The sequence below is a fragment of the Gopherus evgoodei genome, chromosome 11 (genome assembly GCF_007399415.2).
Source record: "Gopherus evgoodei ecotype Sinaloan lineage chromosome 11, rGopEvg1_v1.p, whole genome shotgun sequence".
Lineage (NCBI taxonomy): Eukaryota > Metazoa > Chordata > Testudines > Testudinidae > Gopherus > Gopherus evgoodei.
Genome location: NC_044332.1, coordinates 27,936,425 through 27,962,790, shown reverse-complemented (window position 1 = coordinate 27,962,790; position 26,366 = coordinate 27,936,425). Strand labels below are relative to the sequence as shown.

The 26,366-nt window shown below is 45.6% G+C and overlaps 1 protein-coding gene across 6 annotated transcripts in view; it reads left to right on the top strand.

Annotated features, from left to right (window-relative positions):
- Positions 1-26,366, top strand: part of MYO1B (myosin IB) — a 243,668-nt gene that overhangs the window by 34,754 nt on the left and 182,548 nt on the right. For 4 of the 6 annotated variants that reach the window (XM_030580339.1, XM_030580338.1, XM_030580335.1 and 1 more), the window contains exon 1: positions 25,882-25,943. The exons of 1 other annotated variant lie outside the window; for it this stretch is intronic. The gene's annotated coding sequence lies outside the window, so the exon portion shown is untranslated. Of the gene's footprint in view, positions 1-25,881; positions 25,944-26,366 lie in introns of those variants that run through there. One more of the 6 variants, XM_030580336.1, reaches the window with a different exon arrangement.

Here is a 26,366-nt window from a genome sequence, read left to right as displayed (position 1 = left end):
GTCGTGGGCGGTTCTGGGTAAATGTCATCAGGCTCCTCCCTCTCTCCGTGAAAGCAACGGCAGACAATCATTTTGCGCCTTTTTTCCTGGGTTACCTGAGCAGACGCCATACCGTGGCAAGCATGGAGCCCGCTCAGCTCACAGTCACCGTAGATCTCCTGGGTGCTGGCAGATATGGGACTGCATTGCTACACAGCAGCAGCTCATTGCCTTTTGGCAGCAAACGATTGGTAGTAATCGTCGTCATACTCCTGGATGCCCTTTAGCCAACCTTGGTGAGGTCAGTCATGGGTGCCTGGGCAGACATGGGAGTGACTCAGCCAAGTCATTCCCATCTTCTGCAGAGCACCCAGGAGATGACGATGATGGCTAGCAATCGTAATGCAGCATCCTCTGCTGAGCACCCAGGAGATGATGATGGCTAGCAGTCGTAATGCACCATCTGCTGCCAGCCTAAGATGTAAAAGATAGATGGAGTGGATCAAAACAAGAAATTGACCCACTTTGTTTTGTGACATCAATGGCGTGCTAAACCCAGGGATTTGAGCTCAATCCTTGAGGGGGCCATTCTGTGTGACAGTTGTTTGTGTTTCTCCTTGATGCAAAGCCACACCTTCTGTTGATTTTTAATTCCCTGTAAGCCATGTCGTCAGTCACCCTGCCCTCTGTCAGAGCAATAGCAGACAATTGTTTCGCGCCTCTTTTCAGCGCAGAACCAGAAACTGCAAAATCAAAACCAGGCGAGGAGGCGACAGCAGCACAGTGACAAGAGTGATGAGGACATAGACATGGACATAGACTTCTAACAAAGTATGGGCCGGCCAATGTGCCCCAGCAATGTGCACATCATGCTGATGAGCTCTACATGGTCACCTGTGCTGATCAGCTCGCCACACTGGCCAAACAGAAAATGAAATTCAAAAGTTTGCGGGCCTTTTCCTGTCTACCTGGCCGGTGCATCTGAGTTGAGAGTGCTGTCCAGAGCGATCGCAATGGAGCACTCTGGGATAGCTCTCGGAGGCCAATACCATCGAATTGCATCCACACTATCCCAAATTCTACCTGGCAAGGCCAATTTCAGCACTAATCCCTTCATCGGAGGTGGAGTAAGGAAATCGGTTTGAAGAGCCCTTTAAGTCAGAAAAAAGGGCTTCGTCGTGTGGACAGGTCCAGGGTTAAATCGAGGTAACGCCGCTAAATTCGACCTAAAATCATAGTGTAGACCAGGCCCAAGACGCTGATATCTTCCCTCACTCAGGCCCTGCTACCAGCCTGCTTATTTGTCCCCTTCAACTGAGTTTTGAGAGCCACTGTAGCTGGCACAGAACAGCAGTCATGAGTGAAAGAAGAAAATGCTGCTCTGGGGCAGCATTTAGAAGAAGAAAGAGAAAAGCTTCCTTTGCTTTACCTAAGCAGGAAGGAGCTCTCTGAGATGCATAGACACAAATGTTCATGGTGAACCTTCCAGCCCCAGTGAGGATGAGAGTGATGAGGAGATGCCAGATCTTCCAGTTAGTCAGAGTGCAGGTGACCTGGCAGCTACTGCAGCATCTATATCTCCATCTTAGATGGATGTAACCATGTACATGCCTGAAGAAAAGTGTAGATCAGATAAGAGTGTGGTGGAGGCGCAAGAAACAGCTGCTGCTAAGGGCTTGGTTACACTTGCAGTTGTGCAGCACTGGGAGTTACAGCTGTCTTCATACAGCTGTGTAGGGACAGCACTGCAGTGTGGCCACACTGACAGCTACCAGCGCTGCAGTGTGGCCACATTCGCAGCATTTGCAGCGGTGTTGGGAGTGGTGCATTGTGGGCCTCTATCCCACAGGGCACCTCTTCCCATTTTGGCGCCGTGGGTTGTGGGAAGGGGACAGAAGGATGCGGGTCATTTTGCTTCCTGTCCCAACGCCCCATGGTGCATCGCTTCACATCCCAGCAGTCACTGTTTTTCCGTCCACGTTTGGCGCCATTGTGAGTCTCCCAACGGTTTCTGTGCAGCGCGATTTCTGTGGGAAATGGAGCCCGAGCTACTGAGGGGTATGCTGATGAGTCTTGCCAGCAGATCCCAGTTGGCAGTTGAGTTATTCCTTCGGCTTCAAAGTGACAGTGAGGAGTCCAACGATGATATCGATCCACCTGACGTGTATGACACTAAAGTGCTTTTGGCATTAATGGAAATGCTCAGCACCATGGAATGCTGCTTTTGGGCTCGGGAAACAAGCACTGAGTGGTGGGATCACATCGTCGTGGAAGTCTGGGATGATGAGTAGTGGCTGCAGAACTTTCGGATGAGAAAAGCCACTTTCATGGGACTGTGTGAGGAGCTCGTCCCCACCCTGCGGCGCAAGGACACAAGATTGAGAGCTGCCCTGCTGGTGGAGAAGCAGGTGGCTATTGCAATCTGGAAGCTGGCAACTCCAGACAGCTACCGATCGGTTGCGACCAGTTTGGAGTGGGAAAGTCGACCGTTGGAATCGTGTTGATGCAAGTTTGCAGGGCCATTAATCGCATCCTGCTAAGAAGAACCGTGACTCTGGGGAATGTGCAGGACATTGTGGATGGCTTTGCACAAATGGGTTTCCCTAACAGTGGAGGGGCGGTAGATGGGACGCATATTCCTATTCTGGCACCACCCCACCTAGCATCAGAGTACATTAATCGGAAGGGGTATTTCTCTATGGTTCTCCAGGTGCTTGTGGATCACCGTGAGCGTTTCATTGACATTTACACAGGATGGCCTGGAAAGGTGCATGATGCACGCATCTTTTGGAACAGTGACCTGTTCAGGAAGCTGCAGGCCAGGACTTTTTTCCCAGACCAGAAGATCACAGTAGGGGACATCGAAATGCCCATTGTGATCCTTGGAGACCCCGCTTACCTGTTAATGCCTTGGCTCATAAAACTGTATACAGGGAAGCTTGACAGGAGCAAGGACCGGTTCAACTACAGGCTGAGCCGGTGCAGAATGACTGTGGAGTGTGCTTTTGGTCATTTAAAAGGGCGCTGGCGTTCTCTTTATGAGAAGCTAGACTTGGGGGAAAGCAGCATCCCTGTGGTTATATCCATGTGCTGTACCCTCCATAATATTTGTGAAGGGAAGGGTGAAACAGTCAGTCAGGAATGGACCTCCGAGGTTCAACACCTGGAGGCTGATTTTGCACAGCCAGAGAGCAGGGCTACTAGAGAGGCCCAGCACAGGGTTACAAGGATTAGAGATGCCTCGAGGGAGTAATTTGAGGCTGAAAGCCAACAGTAATGTTTGGTACCTTGCACGGGAGTGAAGTGCAGTGGTTACAATGTTTTGCAGTGCTTGTTTTTTTCCTGGGCTACGGTATCTTACACTTTCTGCACTAAAGAAAACTTTTGAAAGCCACAAATTCATTTATTGGAAAGAAAATAACTAAAAGGGCAGGGGGGTCGGGTGGTGAACTGTACAGTCAGAGGTTTGAATATGCCTGTCTGGAGTGCTGTGCAATGACTGCTGCACTTCAGGATGAAAATGCTGCGTGGTGATGGGGGTTGAGTGCAGAGGGTAAGGGTCGTAGTTCTCAGGGCTGGTAGGTGAACGTACAGGTGTTGGGGGCAGCTGCTGGTGGTAATAACCTGGATGCTGGAGAAGGGGGTTTTGAGCTGACATTGGGGCACAAGGGAAAGAGCTTTGGGACTGGGGGGGGGGGCGCATAGTAGTGCTCTGCCTGCATGGCTACGAGTGACTGGATACAGTCCGTTTAGCGTGCCAGGATACTTATCAGCTGCTTCGTGTTTTTCTTCTTAGCTACTGCCTTTCTCCTGCTTTCTCTTTCCCTCCACTGCTGCATTTTTTCCCTCCAGTCCTGGAGTTTTTTACTCTCTCTGGCAGACTGATTCATAACTGCTTTCACCATATCTTCTTTGCTTTTTCGCGGCTTCTTTCTCAGGTTTTGTAGCCTTTCAGCAGTCTCTGATCCAGCCAGTGGGGTATTCAAGGACACTGTTATTAGACAAAAATTGTAACATTTAACAGAGAAGCAGCATTGTGTATAATCACAGTGAAGGAGTTTACAGTCTCACTTTAGCATACTTTCCACATACCAACCAGAGCACAGAGAACACACAGCAGCGAAGAAATGGTGAGTAACGGGGAATGAGTGCAGGAGTTAATTAATCCTGGAAGATATCTCGCTGCTGCGGGTCACTGGGGAAGGGGGACTGATTGGGTCAGGGCTGTACTGGGATTTCATTGCGTTGGGGAAAGCAAACTGCCGCAGGGGGACCTACAGTGAACACTATCCCAACATTTTCCAAAGGAGTTAATCCTGGAAGATATCTCGCTGCTGCGGGTCACCTGGGAAGAGCGGGAGGGTCTTCTACAGCAATGCGGATTCCATCCTGGCCCCTATGCAGCTTGCCTGTGTGCAGCAATGGTCCCACCCCCCTCACGGCACAGTGGCACAGACGCGTTAGCCTGACTGGGACAAGGACCACAGTGGCTCTCCCTATAAACTTGCGCAAGCGCATTGCCCACACTCTGGCTGAAACTTTTGAAGAGATTACCGAGGCCGATTACCACGACGTGATAGACCACATCAATGGGCTATTCCACATCTAGGCATGCATGCATGCAGCCATAACCCCCCTCCTTTCCAGAAACATTTCCATCCTGAAAATAAAAGCTGCTTACCGGGAACCTGCTCCTCTGCTTCTCCTTCACCAAGTTCCAGCTGCTGCGACTGGCAACCTTCCTCCTGGCTTGAGAAGAGCTCCTGGCTGCATGACTCCTGGGACTCTGGGGTGTCTCCCCCACCCCAGTACCCTCACTCTTGGTTTCCTCCCCCCTCCCCCTCTCCCGCCTCTCCCCACTCTGAACTCTCCATCGTCGTCCTCGGATTGGCAGTGGGGTCACCCCCAAGTATCGCGTCCAGCTCCTTGTAAAAACGGCAGGTCGTGGGGGCAGCATCTGAGCGGCGGTTTCCCTCGCGGGCTTTGCAATAGGCATTCCGCAGCTCCTTTACTTTAACCCTGCACTGCAACGCATCCCGGTCATGGCCCCTTTCCATCATGGCCTTTGATATCTGCCCATAGGTATCGTAATTCGTACGACTGGAGCGCAGCTGTGACTGCACAGCTTCCTCCCCCCAAACACTGATGCGGTCCATCAACTTGCCATTACTCCATGCTGGGGCTCATTTTGCGCGTGGAGGCATGGTCACCTGGAAAGACTCACTAATTGATTGCACTCCACACCGGGCTGAGCAAACAGGAAGGGGATTTTTTAAATTCCCGGGGCATTTAAAGAGTGGGTCACCTGAGGCCAGGGCAGTAGAGTTCGAACTGATGAGCAGAGTGTCTGAACAGGCATTCTGGGATACCTCTGAATACCCCGGAGGCCAATTACAGCGCTTTTGGTGGCCACACTTAAGGAGCAGCGCTGCATCACCAGCGCTGCAATCCTTATACCCGAGGCAGAGCGGGAGTACAACCAGCGCTGCAGCCAGGGAGATGCAGCGCTGTATTTGCCTTCCAAGTGTGGACGGTAAGTTGCGGCGCTGGTGGTGGGTTTACAGCGCTGCAACTCTCCAGTGTAGCCAATCCCTAAGTTTAGTTCCTTAAGTCTAGATGATCCAGGACTGTGGACTCACTTGAGCAGTAGCCTGAGGGACTTCCTTGTACTGCATGGGCCACAGCAAGTGAAAAACTTCATGTTCCTCAAACACAATGAAAATAGAAGTTTCCATCCAACACATTACTGGTGTGAAATCTCCAATGGTGACAAAGTGAAGAGGCCATGGCTTATGTACTCAAAAACCCAGAATGCTGCATACCATTTTTTTGAAAACTCTTCCAGTCTAATGTTCCAGCCACATTGGGTTCTACAGGAACAAAGGACTGGAAGAATCTGGCTAGAAATCTGACATGCCATGAGAAGGCAGCAAATCACCAGAGAGCATTCCATCGGTGGAAAGAGCTTGAGATGAGACTAAGATTAAAGGCCACCATAGATGATCAGCATCAAGAGAAGATTGCATCAGAGTCTCTTTGCTGGCAAAATGTTCTGAAAAGGCTTATTGCCATTGTGAGAATGCTTACTACCCAGAACCTAGCACTGCGTGGCACTTCAGGTCAGCTGTGTGTGCTAAACAATGGAAACCTCCTTAAAATTGTGGAGCTGATGGCAGAATTAGATGCTCCTGGAGTACAGCATCAAAGAAGAGTCACCACCTAAGAAATGTATGCACAGCACTAGCTTGGATAAACCATTCAAAATGAGATCATACAGTGACTGGCAATAAAAGTCGAACAGAAGATTATGGCAGATCTGAAGTCATCAAGATATTACCCCAGGGGTTCTCAAACTGGTCGGGACCCCTCAGGGGGTCACAAGGCTATTACATTGGGGGGGGGGGATCATGAGCTGTCAGCCTCTACTCCAAACCCTGCTTCACCTCCAGCATTTATAATGATGTTAAATATATAAAAATGTGTTTTTAATTTTTATAAGGGGGTCACACTCAGAAGCTTGCTATGTGAAAGAGGTCACCAGTAAAAAAAGTTTGAAACCACTGTATTACTCTTATTCTGGACTGCACACCTGACATCAGCCATATGGAACAAATGACTTTAATGGTGTTTTGTAATAACAGAACCTAGGGAAAATGTCCCTGCAATGGTGACTGTCAGAGAGTATTTTCTAGAATTTATTGACATTGATACCACCACAGGATCTGGTATGACTAGCATGCTTCTTAAAAAGCTGGAAGTTGCAATAGCTGACATGAGAGGTCAGGGTTACAATAATGGTGCCAACATGAGAGGAAAGAACAGAGGAGTGCAGACATGGATCTGAGAGTTAAACCCTAGAGCTTTTTTTGTCCCCTGCAGTTCTCATTCATTGAACTTGGTGGTCAGTGATGTAGCATCAGCTTCTAATGAGGCTGCTGAATTTTTTAATGTAATTCAAAGCATCTATGTATTTTTCTCTGCATCAGCTCATCAATCGCAAATTTTGAAGCAACATCTGGGAACATCCTCTCTGACACTGAAGCCACTGAGTGCCACATGATGGGAAAGTCCAGTGGAGGCAATAAAGCCTATCAAACACCAAATTGGGAAGATAGATGATGCTATAGTTGCCATTATGGAGGATAATGCTATGACAGGAACTGTTGATGGGAGAACAGTGGCAGAGGGAAATTGAATCATCAGAAATATACATAACTTCAAATTTCTGTGTGGCTTAGTGTTGTGGCACGACATACTATTTGAAATAAATGTTTTAAGCAAGACTCCAAGGTGTTGACCTTGATATATCTGGAGCAATGGAACAACTGGACAAAGCAGAGTCATACCTACAGTCTTACTGGTCAGATGAGAGATTTCAAAACTTCTGAAGAGTGCACAGAGGTTGGCAGAGGAACTTTACACTGAAGCAATCTTCCAACCCATTCAAGAATACAAGAGTCACCAAAGAAAAAGACATTTTGATTACGAGGCATGGGATAATCCCATAAGAGACCCCAAACAACAATTCAAAGTTGAATTCTTTAACCAGGTGCTAGATGGTGCAATACAGTCAGTTGAAGAATATTTCATGCAGCTCAAGGAACACAGCACTATATTTGGGATGTTGTATGATATTCCAAAACTCCTCACTATACCTGAAGAAGACCTGCACCAGCAATGCAGGGCACTGGAGACAGTGTTGACACATGATGAGGTGCGCAATATTGATGTGAGTGATTTGAAAGGACTTTCAGTTCATCACCTAAAATACATTTCAGATGGACCAACTCCAAAGACTGTTCTGGAATATATGTGCACAAATAAGATGACCACTGTCTTTTTTTCAAATGCTTTTGTTGCTCTGCGCATACTTCTAACGCTTCCTGTAACAGTTGCCAGGGGAGAATGCAGCTTCTCCAAGCTGAAGTTAATAAAAACACATCTACACTCCGCAATGACACAGGAGAGGCTGGTCGGCCTTGCAACCATCTCAATAGAGCATGAGCTGGCCCAGACTGTGGACCTTCAGTAGGAAGCAGTTCAGATTTTTGCAACCAAGAAGGCACAGAAAGCACCACTTTGATTATTCAAACAGATAAAAATGCCAGTGTTGACTATGCAGATAAGAAAAGTTACATTTGCTGTTCAGGTGTTTGAAAGTGAAGTGTTACTTCAAATGCCTTGTTCAAAAAATTTAAGTTGTTAGTTCTACTCCTCCTCTGGTACTGCTCTGCTACCTACCCCAATAAAGGAGAACAGGAAGAAGGCAGAATTGAGATCTTTCAAGGTTTTGGCCCAAGTGAGGGGACACGGAGGTGTCATTTGAGCTCCCCGCCTCAGGTGCCAAAATGTTGTGGGCCCTGAACCCTGTATATGATGTGTGACATCTCACTCCCTGTTCTTTATGAAAATATGCTTATGATAGAGATCTGACATAACTGAGATATACTTTATGTTAGATGGCTCATGTAATATATCGTTGGAAAGATTATGATTTTCTGAATGTGATCATCCAATTTGTGTTCCTGTATCATTTCTGTATCTGAAGTTAGGAATATTGACTATGTATCTGTATTTCAAATGTTTTACTTTAGGTGTCACCCCAACCAGCCCTTCAGGTATAACAATGGAAAAGCCAGACAGGGCGAATGGCCGATTAGCAAAGACAATGGACTGTGAAAGAGCTTAGTCTTCCTGTGAATGCTCCAGACAGCCTACGAGTAATGGCTGCCATAGCCTTGCAGAGACATGGATCTGAGTCACCTGGTACTGGACTGATCCCTTGGAATGCCAGTGTTCTTCCACTGAGAGACAAAGTGTTCCTGCCATACATGAGCTATATGAAGCAGGGAAACTGCATCATCGCGGTTCTCCTCTGTCTCCCCTCCCAAAGGGCTGGTCTACACAATGCAGCTTTTAGCAACAAGGCTGTATCCACACAGCCTTGTTGCTAAAAGTCAGCATGTGTAAAAGCTCTTTGTCGGTACTTTGTCAGCTTTTTTGCTGACAAAATATTTCCAGCCCCACGAGCAGTATTAGTGTGGTCGGCAGGAGAGCGCTCTGCCGGCAAAGCTGCGTTCACACTGCCACTTACGTCGGCAAAACTTTTGTCGTTCGCGGGGGGCTTTAAGTACCCATGAAAGACAAAACTTCTGTTGACAACTTCACAGTATAGACATACCCAAAGAGACACTCAAAAACACCTGGATGTAAGAACTTTACTGGGGGGAGAAGGGTTGAGACCAAGCTGCAAGTGCGTCTAGCTTGTGAGTAACAATACCTGAGGTCTCAGGCTGGAGACTAGCGTAGCTGCCTTTCAAGACTTTCTGTAATCTGCCTGCAACAATATCTAGGGTGAGAAATTACTATCTAGTAAGCAAATAAAACCAAACATGCAAACTAAGCTTGTTTCACTAAAGAAATTGTATTCTGCTTTGTTCTGTTTGCTATCTCTTTAACCACTTAAAATCCACCTTTTGTAGTTAAACTTGTTTCTTGTTTATAATATAACCCAGTTTATGCAATTTGTAAAAGGCTGTGTGGACCTTCCTCCACATTGAGGGAGGAAGTGGATTTCATAACATAACTTTGGGTCTGCACTCCAAGGGAGGTGGACATCTGAGCGCTGGGGAAAATCCCATAATCTGAGCCTTCCCAGAACTGATCTCAGTGTTTGTTCTGCAGTTGAGTGTGACCCTTCCTGTATGTTTGCTGGAGGAGGCTTAATAGCCTAGCTCAACAAGAGAGGTAAAAAGGGTGCCCAAGCTAATATAACAGGCTCACAGCACATCCGGTGGCATCCTAAGCGGGGCAACCCATCACACGATAGAAACCACCTCAAGCCAGGGGGTGCAGTAGCGCTTCCAGCACCTATGGTCTGCCAATGTTAAGTGAAAAGAGTTGGTGGATGCAGACAAGTGGACTTCCATGACAGCTGGAGTTGAAGTACATGTGTGGAGCAGTGTGGAGACAGTTGCACTGATGCTGTTCCTGTTTTGTGGATAGATAGAGTTTGGGCATGATTTAGATCTCATATTGGTGTAGCCCCATTGACTTCAAAAGAGCTACTTCTGATTTATTCTGATTCAGGTGAGACTGAATTTGGGTTCCTTGTGTCTGAAAGGTGCTTGTGACACCAAAATTCATTTATAAAGGAAACAAAGAAGCATTGATGTTAATTTGCTGCTTCTTTGGAAAAATTTCACTGTCATAATGAAGTAGGAGAATAAAAATGATGACTACTCTGCATATAAAATATGCATTATTTCCAAGGGGGTTGTTAACATATTGGGATAAAGCTTAGGAGACATGAGGAGACCCCAAAGCTGCACATCTGCCTGGCACTTGTAGTCACATCCATCATAATTGGGTTACCATCTGCAGTATTTTCCTGCATGGAAGTAGGAAGTACATGTGGAAAAAGTTGTTCTCATACTGCTTATGCCTTTTTGTCCCTTTTAGTTATCAGGATGAGTGTAAGAATTCTCAGGTTTGCCAAATATTTAGGACAAAGCTTCTGAAAGCATATTATGCCTGAGCTTTTCAGATACTCCCTCCCCTGCCCCATTCTGCAATTCTTTTAATTATTTTTGCTGCTGTCATTGTTGCCATTATGCATAAAATGGCCAACAAAGAGCATGATGGAGTTTTCCATCTGTCTGTGCTCTTGCTTCAAGATCAAAAAGGTTTTGAGACTGAGTCTTACATAATCAGAACATGTTTCTCCTTTTCAAAGAATGACGGTGAGAGAATATTACAGAATTCAAAAAGAAATGTGTGCACTCTGAGGTGAAGAGGAAGGAAGAGACATACATAGATACAGTTCATATGCCTCTTACAGTGTTCTGCCCTATTGCATCTGATGCCCATGCATCACATCCTTAGTAGGACTGCATACTCTCTCATGAAGGACCCATTCCTGCTCAGTTTGTAATTTCTGTTGACTTGAATGTGCAGGATTGGATTCTAACTCCTCCTCTATATGGGTTGATTTCTTGAAGGAAGGCTTTTTATTTATCTTTTTATTATTTTTAGTGAAAATAGTACAAATGCTTAAATATTTCTCATAGTACTATGTAAACAAGTTGAATTACACTTAAAGCTTGATCTTGTAACCAGCTATGTATATGCAAACAGTCCCCGCAGGTATGTCATAAAATCATAGAATATCAGGGTCAGAAGGGACCTCAGGAGATCATCTAGTCCAACCACCTGCTCAAAGCAGGACAAATCCCCAGACTTTTTTTTTTTTTACCCCAATTCCCTAAATGGCCCATTCAAGGATTGAACTCACAACCTGGTGAGGGCAAGACCTGGCCATATGAAACATGGCAGAGGCTGCCTCTTGGCTCATATTCTGCACCCAAATTTCCTTTTGCTAGAAGCCTGTCTTATCTGACTGTGTATTTCTAATAGATTGTCATCACCATTGTAATTGATGGAGGCTCCATAATGGTAGCCTTCAAGATGAAAGTCCTCTGTTTAGCCAGTCTTTTAAAATATCAGTCTCGGAGTACTCATTGTGTGCATTCATTCAGCCTATCATAACTATAAAGGGAAGGGAACAGCCCTCCTGTGTACAATACTATAAAATCCCTCATGGCCAGAGACACCAAAATCTTTTTACTTGTAAAGGGTTAAGAAGCTCACGAAACCTGGCTGACACCTGATCCAAAGGACCAATAAGGGGAGAAGATACTTTCAAATCTTGGTCAGGGGAAGTCTTTTGTTTGTGCTTTTTGTTTTGAGGGTTGTTTGCTCTTGGGATTAAGAGGGACCAGACATCAATCCAGGCTCTCCAAATCTTTCTGAACCAGTCTCTCATGTTTCAAACTTGTAAGTAACAGCCAGGCAAGGCATGTTAGTCTTATTTTTGTTTTCTCAATTTGTAAATGTTCCTTTTTGCTGAGATGATTTTACCTCTGTTTGCTGTAACTTTGAACCTAAAGCTAGAGGGGGTTCCTCTGGGCTATATGAATCTGATTACCCTGTAAAGTATTTTCCATCCTGATTTTACAGAGATGATTTTTACCTTTCTTTAATTAAAAGCTTTCTTTTTAAGAACCTGATTGATTTTTCCTTGTTTTAAGATCCAAGGGGATTGGATCTGGGCTCACCAGGAATTGGTGGGGGAAAGGAAGGGAGATGGTTAAATTCTCGTTGTGTTAAGATCCAAGGGACTGGATCGGTGTTCACCAGGAACTTGATGAAAAAGCCTCTCAAGGCTACCCAGGGAGGGGAAGGTTTTGGAGGGAAAGAGGTGTTCCAAACACTGATGAATCTGGATGGGGGCAGCGAACCCAGATCTAAGCTGGTAGTTAAGCTTAGAAGTGTTTATGCAGGTCCCCACATCTGTACCCTAAAGTTCAGAGTGGGGGAGGAACCTTGACACAGCCACTCAATTTGTTCATTCTATATAAGCCTAAAAAAATCTGAAGGACTAATTGAAATACAGGCAGCTTCACAACACTGCTGCTAATCACTGTTCTCTCTCTGATTAGGGCTGTATGTACTCATAATATTCAGGGAAACACATCAAACTGGTAAAGATGGTGGATCTATTAACATGCTTCTTTGAGTAGAAGCTAAACGTGAGGCACACAGCAAGCCTGCCTTTAATTTTATTAATAAACAGAATGTTGCCCAGCAACACCTTCTGATTATAACTAGAAACATTTGTAGGTGTAGCTCTGTCATTATTGCCTCACATTATTATATGCAAAGCAGATACAAGACAAGGCAATGTTTTTGTGTTTAAAAACTGCAGAAAAAGGAAAGACTACCTAACTGAAAAGCTTTTTCAGGCTGTACATCATTGCATGCAAAGAGTTTGCAATGCAAATATTTTACAAAGGATGTATTGTTTGTCTTGCTGTTTTTAGTCCAGAGCAACAGACTGCTTTGCAGTCTTTGCTTTGTCCTTTTTCTTATTTTCATTTTCCCCAATTACATCTTATGATATAAACTGTGGATTTTTTCCTCCTACCACGTAATCTAGAGAATTGACCTGATGTGAACTTTGAATCTCATGAAACAAGATGCCTTCTCCCTACCTAAGTTATGCCCTTTAAGATTTGGTCAAGGGTATCTTTGGAGAAACATATCCAAGTATGTCTCCAAGGAGTTTTCCTTTTAGATGAAGGAAAGATTACTTTCATTTTAGTACAGAAATTGGCCCCTCTTCCATCCCATTCCATCCCACCTACATAACCCTTCCAGAGAGAGAGAGAGAGAGAGATTAATTATGGAGTTTGGAATTACAAGTGTTGCCTCTGACAAAACTTATCGTGCTATACAATTAAGTCTCTTGCAAAATGTGACACTTTGTGGAACTGTGGGGACCTTAATTCAAAATATTTGCATAACTTGTTTGGGGGGTGGTTATTTTTCTAATACCTAGTGGATGCACTACTCTTGAAGTGAAGAGTATTAAGAGAAATCTGGTTAGTTTGACACTTCCATCTTGGAAAGTCTCATAAAGACAGTTTGTTAGTAGAAAGTCATAGAGTTGTATGAAGTTTCATAAAAATTATAGGGAAAAAAAATCTATTTAGAGATTTCTAGTTTCTTGGCTCACTGTTTTGGTTTATGCAGTGCTGTGTGTTATAATACCCAATCCTCTGAAGAACTCACGTTTTTCATTTCTCTCTTAAAAACTATACAACATCCCACATGCTTGTGAAGAGCACTTAGAAAATAATCAAACTAATATACAACAGGTGGGCAATCAGCCTTCCAAGATGCCCTTTAAAAACAGGTCATCCATGCATTGGGGGAGGGACAGCTGTTTAAAAAACAAACAAAACCCTTACTGGAAGATGGCTGGCAGTCTTTCCCATGCAGCCTGCAGGTAGAGAAGACATAAGAACTCCCGGGAAACCCCACAAGTGAAGCCTAATAGAGCTTCCTGGCCCCTATACAGATACACAGAGATTTGATCTAGTCCTAAATTGTTTACAGCCTTCCCAAACAGACTTTTACATGAAAGATAGTGTGGAACTCAGTGTATAAGACAAAAAGTGTGTATTTCCAAAATGCTTCCTTTTGAAGAATGGCGTTTAAATGTACTGTGTGCACCTGGTATTTAGCTGAGACACACTGAGTACCTTTCCCAGACCTAAAGAAGAGCCCTGTGTACCTTGAAAGCTTGTTTCCTTGTCCAGCAGAAGTTGGTCCAGTAAAAGCTATTATCTCATCCACCTTGCTTCTTTAATATCCTGGGACCAACCTGGCTACAGTAACACTGCAAACAATGGAAGAAATTGAATTTTGCCATCTGAAATGGAAGCTCCATAAGATGAAGAAACAGGAAGAAAACTTATGTGACTTATACTTCCTGAGCAAAGGCCAGAAACAAAATGACATCCACAGAGAACTCACCATTTATAATCCTCTGACCATTACCTGCAACTCAAGTTGTTCAGAATACTTTGCAGAAGGACTTTGTAGAAACTGAGGAACCGTCTTTTGCACATCATACACTCCAGAAGGGATCACCTCAAACAAGAAATCAACACATACTCATAAACACTGGAAAGAAAAAAAATCAGGAAACCTACCTTAAGATTATGCAAGAAACCCAAAATAGCTATCAAAAAAGCCTGATGATAGCCATCCAACACAAAACCAGAAACTGAAGCCAACTACAACTCCACAACTCGCAGAACACCACTTCTTGGAAAAACCATGCCATCAGGACCTACTACATGACATCCCAACATCATCAATTAATTCAGCTCAGGTAGAGGGTACTCTATGGGACTGAACTGTTGCCCTACCATAGAATCTGATACCGTACTAACAGGTGGAGAACCAGAAGAATTCTTTCACAACTATGATGGCACCACGCACAACTCTCTTTTTGTCTGACTGTCAGTGAGGATATGAATCATCTGACTGGATACCCACAGTGTACAAAACCAAATACTTGATCATTACATTCATTACTTCAGGAAAAAAAAAGACTGTGAAATCATTAACAAACACAACTTCCTCCGAAATTTCTCCATGTTGAGGATAGCTTATACAGTCCCTAGTGGCCAAACCAGCAGATAAAGTGGGTGCTGTCATAACTCTCAACCCTGATGATTATGTCAATGAGGACAACTGACAACCATCTATTATAAAGAACTCAAGGAAGACCCCACATCATAATTCAGCCAGGAATTTAAGGATATCCTCAAATCCTTCCCCAAACTACTCCAAGAGAAACTCTATAATCTCATCCTCCACAAACTCATCCTATGACCTTCTAAATGCTTCCTAAGATACACAAATAAAGGAACCCAGGCAGACCCATTATATCTGGGTTGGCACTCTGACTGAAGGACTATCAGGACGTGGAAACCATCCTCAAACCACACAAAGGGCCAGCTTCCTCCAGGATGCAACCTATTTCCTTCAGAAACTTTGCAACATTAACAGCCTTGCTCAGAACACCATCCTTGCCACCATAGATGTCCCTTCCTTCTATACCTACATCTCTCACAGTGATGGAATTGCTGCCTAACTCAAATATCTGCAAGGCAATGGACAACACTCAGATATACACCCCCAAACACATCTCCAAACTCATCCATTTCATCATCACCCCACAGAAATTTTACTTTCAACAACAAACACTTTGTCTAAACCATGGGAACAGCCATGGGTACTAGGATGGCTCCCGAATATGCCAGCCTCTTTATGGATCACCTTTGAGGATGAATTTTTGGGTAAATACATCACAGAACTAATGATATATACCTGAGACGGATGATATTTTCATCTTCTGGAGAGAGAACTTAACCTCCCTAAGAATTGCACCACAACTTCAACAACCGTCTCCCATCCACCAAACTCTCTCTAGAAAACTCCTGCACCAGCATCAACTTCCTGACACCACAATCAGCTTCAACAATGGAACCCTACATACATTTGTATACAAGAAATCCTCGCTTCACCACAGCTACCTTCATAAATCCAGTAACCACCCCAAACACCCCAAAACTGGTATCTATAGCCAGGCACTCAAATATCACAGAATATGCTCTGAGGAGAAAGTACAGGATACACACCTCAACACACTTAAAACTCTCTTCACCAAACAAGGACACTCCACTAGAGAAGTAGATCACGTTATAGAACAGGCCATCCAAATACCCTAAGAGAACCTGCTTCAATACAGAAAGAAACCCGCTTCTGGCCTAGTTGTCACCTACCGCCCCACACTGAAACCCATATAAGATATCTTTAAACAATTACAACCAAAACTTGTTGGGGACCACAACCTGAAAGAAATCTTTCCCCCCTCTTCAGGCCTTCAAATAACCCCCTAACCTCCCCAACCTCTTCGTCAGAAGTAAGCTCCTCACAGACTAGGACCCATAAACTCAAAGCAGTACCAGACCCTGCCATAACATCAGATGCAAAATCTCCAGACCTATCTGCACTGCTATGATGATCAGTACCTCCCACAACACCCCTTTTGAGATCCCTTGTGCCTCATGAGATTTAGCACCTCAAGTGCACTAAATGCCCCAATAACACTATGTGGCTGAAATCAGACAACCACTACACTCTTGAATAAACTTACTCAGCAAAATGATAAAAGCACCATATTGCCCATGGGTGAATATGTTTCACAAAATGATCACTCCATGTGTGACCTGTCAGTCCTCATCCTCAAAAGAAACCTGCAAATTCCTTCAAAAGGTGAGCTTGGGAGCTTAAATTCATAACTTTGCTAGACACTAAAATTCATGGTCTTAAAGATACTAGATTTATGGCTTATTACAACAATCTGTAACCCGCTAAACCTCCCCTCCCCTCCCTTTTTTTTTTTTGGTCCTATTGCTGCTGCAGTATTAATGGGCCACTTTACCTTGACTGTTCTCTTAGAATAAGTGTTAACTATTTATGCTAAACAAACTGTTCCACATTGTATTTAGCTGTGACACTGTGTATCTTGTCCAGATCTGAAGAAGAGCTCTGTGTAGCTTGAAAGCTTGTCTCTCTCACCAACAGCAGTTGGTCCAATAAAAGATATTACCTCACCCACCTTTTCTGTCTAGCGCCGGTCCTGTGTACATTCCACTCCAAGTCAGACCCCGTATGGGACCTGTGGTATCAAGGAATCACCAGGGTGTAGGGATGCCTAACAATACCCCCTAACACCACCACACTTACCTGGTCCTGTGGAATGTCCCAAACATGCACCTAGGCCCTTAGGCCTCAATTTCCTGCTGGTATATCTGAGGCTTGTCTTAGGGATTATTTCAAACTTTTTGTTTACTGCAGGGTGTGGAAGCGGTTATTGTGGTATTTCAATTGACAGAATAAAAAATAAACTTGGAGTTGTGATATCTTTAAACTATGCTAACTTGCTTTGGGGTGGAATGATGGGGGCAGGGAGTGAATGGCAATAAATTAAACCATGTCAAAGAAGAGTAGATAAAATGAATGAGTGCTGATTCATATTTATAAATGGAGAGAAAGTGACAGAGGAATAATGCAGAAGTACTCAGCTATGAGTAACAGAAAACTTTTTCTCTCACTAGTTTGAATGTAGTGGAGGCTGAAAGTTGTTAGTGGCTATGAGAAGACAGTCTCCACTTACTTTCTATAGGATAGAACTGGCATCTAGATACTATGGTGACCAGCACCCTAACAGGACCTTAAATAGACATCTGCATAACAAAAGCTACTGCTACAATTACTACTAACTGCCATCCTTATTAGTGCATTTGAATCTGACAGACCAGGACTTGAACTTGAGTCTCCCACAGCATGGGTGGGTGTACTAACCACAAGTACTACTTTAATAAAGAAACCAGTCATCAAGTGAGCATGGAGTCTGAACTATCCCTAAACCACACAAGTGGTCCCTCATTAACCTGATTGAGGCACATTGATGGGGTAGCATGGGGAAGTCTGTGCTGCTGCTTGTGATGTACCTGTTCTGTGGATAAACAGAGGACTTCAGGCTCCAGTGCAGACAATTTATCTTTTTCCATAAGAATAGTGACTCTTAATAGAAAGATCCAAGCCACGGTCTGGTGGCACCAGTCCTAGAAGAAGTTGCAGAAGCACTGAGTGACATGAAAAATAAAAGCTCTCAGCATACAAGTATGGGATTGCCTGGGGTAAGTAGTTTTGAACATACTGCATCATGAGGACTGAGAAGATGCCTGTGGAAAAGCACGTGAGTACCAATATTTAAGATAAAAGGAGACACACAAGACTATGGGCTTGCCTACATTTAAAATGCTACAACTGCACCACTGACATGCTTCAGTGTAGACACTACCTGCCAATAGCGTAGGTAATCCACGTCCCGGAGAGGCGGTAGTCAGGTTGATGGAGGAATTCTTCCACTGACCTAGCATTGTCCACCCAGGGACTTTGGTTGGCCTAACACCACTCAAGACTCTGGATTTTTCACACCCTGACTGATATAGTTAAAACAACCTAATTTTCTAATGTAGACCAGGGCTGTGGTAACTACCATGGCAATTAACTCATGAGCAACACAAGGAAAATCTGGGAGAAAGTTATGGATAAGACACTACAAAGATAAAGGTCAGTGACAATCAGTTTTGATTTGTGTTAGGCAAGTCAACAATTGACATAATCTTTGCATTAATATTGTGGGAGAAAAATAGAGACGAGGGGAAACACTACACATATTATTCATCGATCTTGAGAAAGCTTATGACCATGTTCAGAGAGAAATCATCTGAGGGTGTATGAGAATGAAAGAAATACCTAAAGACTCCACCACAAATGGAAGGCTATGTGGAGAAACTGAACAATTTCTATTAAGAGTCATGGTACATAAAGCTCCTTTTGAGCACTAACGTGAACACATGCGCTTACAGAAAACAGCCAGAGAGTGGCATTGTGGTGCACTGCTTTTTTCAGATGATGTAGTAGCACCGGTGAGGTAGAGCAAAGAGGAAGTGGAAAAATTTTGAGAGATGTAGATGTGTATTTGAAAGAAATGGCATGAAAATAAGCAAATAGAAAACAGACTGTATAGTTGGTAGATTCCATTGTAGCTCGCAGGAAGACCACGGGACATTAAGTTTGGTTCAAGTACGTATGTTTGACAGTACAGGATAATGATTAATGACAAATTTATAGGCAAAACAGGAAAGTCATGGACTAAATGGAGAGAAATGAGCAGAGTGAGCTGCTCTAGGAGAATGCCTATCAAATTGAAAATTAAGATCTACAGGACAGTAAATAGGCCTGTACTTTTATATGGCTCTGAATACAGGGCACCGAGGAAGAGACAGGAGCAGTTATTGAATAAAGTAGAAATGAAAATGTTAGGAAGCTGGAACAGGCTCAGAATGAATGAATCAGAGGAAGTGTGAAATTGGTACCAATGATAGAAAAGGTATATACACAGTATACATTTTAAACAAACAATTTAATATGGTTTACAGCTATGATGATTGTGAAGCTTGGTTGAGGTGGTGAAGTAAGAGGATGGGATATTTCCCAGGGAATGTCTTGCTGCTAAATCAGTGGTTTTCAAACTTTTGTACTAGTGACCCCTTTCACATAGCAAGCCCCTGAGTGTGACTCCCACGCCCCCATAAATTAAAAATATTTTTTTATATATTTAACACCATTATAAATGCTGGAGGCAAAGCAGGGTTTGGGGTGGAGGCTGACAGCTCGTGACCCCCCCCCATGTAATAACTTCTAAATGATGAACTAGCACTCATCTGAGCCCTCAAGGGTTAATACGTTGTTGTTATGTAGCCTCTCACTCTACAAGGCAGCAGGAATGGAGGGGAGGGGAGACAGCATAGCAGACAGAGACAGACATACACCTTGTGTTTGGGGGAAGACAGAGAAATTCACACTGCCCCTTTAAGTAAACTGGCCCATTCTTAAGTGCTTTGTCTTTTTAAGTGGATCAGGAAGTTGAGAGAGTAGCTGCTTAGAGGCTCTCTCTGTCTCTCTGCCTCCCGCCACCCTCTCTATATGGAGAAGAATGGGTGAGCAGGGGGGAGGGGGACACCCTGACAGCCTCCCCACCCCCAGCTCTGATATTGCCAAGACAGCCAACAGTCCATGTAAGGGTCTACACAGACACTGCATCGCCCTAACTACACCGCCATAAGCCTTACGCCTCTCATAGAGATGGAATGATGTTGTTAGAGTAGGGCACTTACACTGGTGGGACAAAACTGTAGTGTGTACACTGACATAGGCTGATGCAAGCTGCTCTTTGTCGACCTAACTGTGTAGTGTAAACCAGGCCTAAATCTATAGATTGGTACCACCTTGGAGATTTTGAAAATAAAACATTATTTAGGGCAGCAGTACTGATTTAAGAAAAGAGGTAGCAAGCTCTGAAAGAAGTCTGTCTAGTTCTTCAATATCTAGATTCAATTATTTTAATATCTAAACAGGAAAGCTTTTTTCTTTCTGAAATTTTTGTAAGGGTTTGCTTAGCTGATTTCATCTTATCATGCTTCCATATAGGTTATGTACATTCATAATGACTAGGGTTGACTGGAAAACAATTCTGTTTTATGAAACATTTCAGGGTTTCAAAATTTTTCATTTTGATGCAGAACAAAAATGACCTTTCACAAATTTTCATGGAAAAAGATGGTAGTCATGCTGGGAGAGAGCTCTGCTTCAAAATAGCCAGTAGCTAGGTCATTTGTCTAGGCAGTAGGAGACAGAGGATAAAGTCCCTGCTCCAAATTAGACAGGAAAGGGACTTAAAGTTGGGTTTCCCACATCACTACTGGGCTATTGACTATTCTGTAGGGAGTGTCGCTGAGAATTTCTTGATACTTGCATGTTTCCAGGAAACACTTAAGTTTTAACAAAATTGTGTTTTTTGCTGGGGAAAAGTTTAATTGAAAGATTGATGAACTCTAATAATAAACCTTAGTGCTTTTACAGACATGAGCCTAGGGGGCAAAGTAGATCTCAGGAATCAAGCGTCTGTACTGAAAATCTGCAGACACTAAAACGGAGAGTAAGGCCTGGTCTACACTACGTGTTTAAACCGATTTTAGCAGCGTTAAACTGATTTAACGCTGCACCTGTCCACACTACGAGGCCCTTTATATCGATATAAAGGGCTCTTTAAATTGGTTTCTGTACTCCTCCCCAACGAGAGGAGTAGCGCTAAAATCGGTATTACCATATCAGATTAGGGTTAGTGTGGCCACAAATCGATGGTATTGGTCTCCGGGCGGTATCCACTGTGCACCATTGTGACTACTCTGGACAGCAATCTGAACTCGGATGCAGTGGCCAGGTAAACAGGAAAAGCCCCGCGAACTTTTGAATTTCATTTCCTGTTTGCCCAGCATGGAGCTCTGATCAACATGGGTGGCGATGCAGTCCAAAATCCAAATAGAGCTCCAGCATGGACCGTACGGGAGATACTGAATCTGATCGCTGTATGGGAAGACAAATCTGTTCTATCAGAGCTCCGTTACAGTAGACGAAATGCCAAAGCGTTTGAAAAAAATCTCCAAGCTACACAGTGCTGCATGACAAGCGTAACGGAAAGCCAAAGAATCAAATGAACGCTCATGGAGGGAGGGAGGGGGTACTGAGGACTCCAGCTATCCCACAATCCACAACAGTCTCTGAAAAGTATTTGCATTCTTGGCTGAGCTCCCAGTGCCTGTAGGTTCAAACACATTGTCCGGTGTGGTTCAGGGTATAGCTTGTCAATTTACTCCCTCCCCCCCTACGTGAAAGAAAAGGGAAAAAAATCGTTTCTTGACTTTTTTTAATGTCACCTTATGTGTACTGAATGCTGCAGGTAGACGCGGCAGTAAAGAGCAGTATCTGCTCCTCTTCCCTCCCCGGTGGCAGATGGTACAATATTCTTGATAGCTGCTGAGTACTCCTGGCTGGCCTCAGGTGAGGCTGGCCGGGGGCGACTGGGTAAAAATAGGAACAATTCCCGGTCATTCCCAGTAGATGGTACAGAACGGCTGGTAACCGTCTTCATCATAGCAACTGGAGGCTGAGCTCCATCAGCTCCCTCCCTTTCATGTGTAAAGAAAAGATTCTGTACTGCCTGGACTATCATAGCAGCAGGATGCTGGGCTCCTCTCCCTCACACCGCTAATGTCCTGCCTGGACTATCATAGCAGCTGGAGGCTGCCTCCCCCTCATTTCATCTCACTAACAAGTCAGTGTTTCTTATTCCTGCATTCTTTATAACTTCATGACACAAATGGCTGCCACGGTAGCCCAGGAAGGTTGGGGGAGGAGGGAAGCAACAGGTGGGGTTGTTGCAGGGGCACCCCCTGTGAATGACATGCAGCTCGTCATTTCTGTGGGATCTGACACGGAGCGGCTGTGCTCTCTGGTTTTCTGATATACTAGTTCTCTAGTACACTTGCCCCATATTCTAGGCAGGACTGACTCTATTTTTAGATACCATAAAGGAGGGATTGACTCGGGGAGTCATTCCCCTTTTTGCCTTTGCACCCCCGGCCGACCTCAGCCAGGGGCACTCATAAAAGCACCAGACGGTACAGAATGACAGATAACCGTCATCTCATTGCCAATTTACAATATCAGCAGATGGTACAGAACGACTGATAACCATCTCTGCTATCATGCAAAAGCAAATGAATGCTGCTGTGTAGCGCTGCAGTATCGCCTCTGTCAGCGGCATCCAGTACACATACGGTGACAGTGACAAAAGGCAAAACAGGCTCCATGGTTGCCATGCTATGGCATCTGCCAGGGCAATCCAGGGAAAAAGGGTGCGAAATTGATTGTCTGCCGTTACTTTCCCAGAGGAAGGAATGACTGACAACATTTACCCAGAACCACCCGCGACAATGATTTTTGCCCCATCAGGCATTGGGATCTCAACCCAGAATTCCAAGGGGTGGGGGAGACTGTGGGAACTATAGGATAGCTACGGAATAGTTACCCACAGTGCAACGCTCCGGAAATCGACGCTAGCCTCAGACCATGGACACACACCACCGAATTAATGTGCTTAGTGTGGCTGCATGCACTCGACTTTATACAATCTGTTTTACAAAACCGGTTTATGTAAAATCGGAATAATCCCGTAGTATAGATGTACCCTAAAAGTATGAACCTGTCAGACTGATACTGGAAGAATTAAGAGATTTTGTGGACTAGTATCTGCAGGTGAGCTGGAAGTGATGGGTGCTCTAGCATTTACATACTTCTACATTTGAAAGACTTGTTCTCATATTTTTTAACCTACAGTCCATCTATATGCAAGGCAAATGGAAGGACTACATAAGAACCTCTCACACAGCTTATAGCATTCAACATATTTCATTTTAAGTTTAAAAAGTGCATTGTGTGAAGGGTAGTGTAGGCAGGGTTGGATTAAGGCAGGGGCTTTAGGAGCTGCAGCCCAGGGCCCTGGCTCAAAAGGGGCCCCGCAAAAGTAAATCACAGGCAGCGATCTCCAACTCCCGGCTGCTAAAAGTCTTGCAGTGCAGTGGGGTGCTCAGGCAGGCTCCGCAGGCTGTGGCCTCACGCAGCCCCTGGTGGATGTGTGTGTGGGGTGAGGTGGCTCCATGCACTGCCCTCCCCAGCCCCCGTATCGTCCTCACAGCTCCCGGCCAATGGGAACTACGGGGGTAGTAGTTGCAGGTGCGGGCAGTGCACAAATACATGCTGTCCCCCTCCTGCTAGGGGCTGCAGGGACATGCTAGCAGTCGGCCCCTTCCAGGAGCAGCGTGGGGCTATGGCAAGCAGGCACGATCAGCCGGACCTGTGGACGGGGCAGGTAAACAAACTGGCCCAGCCTGCCAGGGGCTTTCCCTACAGAAGCGGCGACCTCTGTTTGAGAAACCCTGGTTTACTTCAATATGTTTAGTATCAGAGGGGTAGCCATGTTAGTCTGGATCTGTAAAAGCAGCAAAGAATCCTGTGGCACCTTATAGACTAACAGACGTTTTGGAGCATGAGCTTTCGTGGGTGAATAGCCACTTCGTCAGATGCATGACGAAGGATTCTTTGCTGCTTCAATATGTTTATAATCTACTCTATCTTTGCCATATCTAACTGAGACTGGGTCATCATAAAACTGAATCTGACCTATTTAAAAACTGCCCCAGCCAGGAGAGAGTTGAGTAGTTCAACTCTTTTCAGTCTCCTCAGGTGGAGATGGCATGTTCTAGATTTAACTAGAAAATACAGTCTGATTTGCTTTTCACTCTATTTTTACACCACTGTTATTCCACTGAAGTAAGTGATTTACTTCAGGCTTACACCAGTGGAAATTAGTGGAGAATGAGTCCCACAACCCATTCACTTCCTTCTATGAGGCTTTTAACAATACAATTCTTTTATTCACCTGTTCAGCATTTCCCCTTTATTTTGCATATTATTTGGGTAGATTTAAAAAGCCTAACTGTATTCATACAGTAAGAATCCAGCGCTAATGTATTAACCATTCTTTATGAAAGAGCATCCGACATGAAACTTTGTTTTGGGGTATTCTGTCAGGCAGTCTTAGTGCAGTACTTAGGCCTAAATACTCTTCCAACTGCATGGCCTGTTTTCTCTTCCCACCGGAAAGTGGTTTTGTTTTCCTGGTAACGTATTTATCTGAGTCAGAATTGAGCTGTTACAGTGTCAGAATAAACTGGAATTGAGCACACGTGAGTTCAGTGAATGTTTTCCCTGGGTAACAGACTGAAGGAATCAGGCCTTTTTTTTGGAATAAATGATTTCTTCCACAAAGCAGGGGATCTGTTCCTGCTCTCTGTGAAGTTAATGGGAATTTTGCTACGGTCTTCAGTAGGTGCAAGCTTCGATCCTTATTTTTTAGAAGCCTGTCATCTCTGCCAGGTTAGTATAAAACGGGTTCTCACGCTTCATTGCACTGTGACTCCCTTCTGACAACAAAAATTACTACATGACCCCTGGAGGGGAGACCAAAGCCTGAGCCCACCCAAGCCCCTCTGCTGTGGTTGGTGGGCATAGTTGAAGCCTGAGCCCTGCTGCTCGGGGGGTTGGGGTTAAGCTGAAGGCTAAGGGCTTCAGCCCCAGATGCTGAAGCCAAAGCCTGAGCCCTACCACCCCGGCCCCAGCCAGTCCAACCCCAGGCTTTGACCCTGGGCCCCAGCTAGTCTAACACCAGCTCTGGTTCCCCCATTAAAACAGGGTTGTGACCCACTTTCGGAACCGCTGGTATAAAAGAATCTGATGCCATGCCTGAGACTTCCATCCACCTCAAGGAGCAGGTAAAGTAGTATTTCATTGTATGACAAATGGTCACTGGCGGTAAACCTAACTCTGCTGTGATGCCCTGGCCCGGCCCTGCCTGCTCTATTGCACCTAGCAGCAGTGAGGGACCCTAGGGCCCTGAGTCTCTGCCACACACCAGCAGGCAGCCCTTGTCTAGAGCAGGTCTTTGGAGCCGGAGGGGGATGCAAGAGGAAATCCCCTTTTTAAAGTTTTCCAGTGTTTGCTCCTTTAGAAAGTTAGTGCCGACGAGGGGGGCACCGGGGCAAATCTCATCGCAACTTTTCCTTGTGTCTAGTGTTGACATGTGCCAAGCGTCCCTCGGCTCAGGCAGTGGGGCCGGGCCTGGCGGGGTCCGGGGGCGGGGGGCTCCCAAGGGTACTGAGCATCCCCCGGGCTGGCCGGCAGGTGCCGAACTGGAGGCTCCCCAGTTTAGACCCTTGCCCCCGGGACGGAGGGTGGTTTTCCGCGGCAGCTGCGTCCCGCTGTGCGGCGGCCGAGCTCCTGCCCGGCCAGCGTCTGAGTCAGGCCGCCTGGGGGCGCTGCGAGCTCGGACGGGCGGGGCGGCTGGAGGGGCTGGGAGCGTCCCAGCCCCTTCCCAATCTCGAGCGCCGCTGCCTCCGCCCTGTGCCGGGGGGGGGGCGTGGCTGGCGCCCGGTTGAGTTGCACTGGCAGAGCGGGAGAGCGGCTGCAGTGCGCCGGGCTGCGGGAGGGACGGAGCCGGCTCGCCGCAGGGAGAGGTACAGAGCGTCCCGGGGCCGAGAAGGGAACATGGGGGAACGGTGCTTTTAGCGCTTGGGTAACGCGGGCGGAGGTTACGGACCGGCGCTGCTTGGGGGAGGCGCGGTGTTGCCCGCTGCCCCGACCTGGCTTTCCCCGCACGTGCGGATGGGCTGCCCGCCCGTGCGCCGACACTTCTGCGGAGCTTGGGAGGACAAAGCTCCCGGAGAGGCGCTGGGCGGGCGGGACTCTTCCAGGTGAAGCGGTGTTTGTGTGGGAGCTGGAGGCGCCCTCTGCGTGGAGCTGCCCCCCCCTCTTCCGCCTGCCCTCTTTGTTTGGTCTTGGTGAGAGGGCTTGTGTGTGTCCCGGCTCTTGTTTCCCCGCGGAGATGGGATTGAAACCAGATTGAGAACCGGAGGAGACTTGCATCAGAGTTCCCAGAC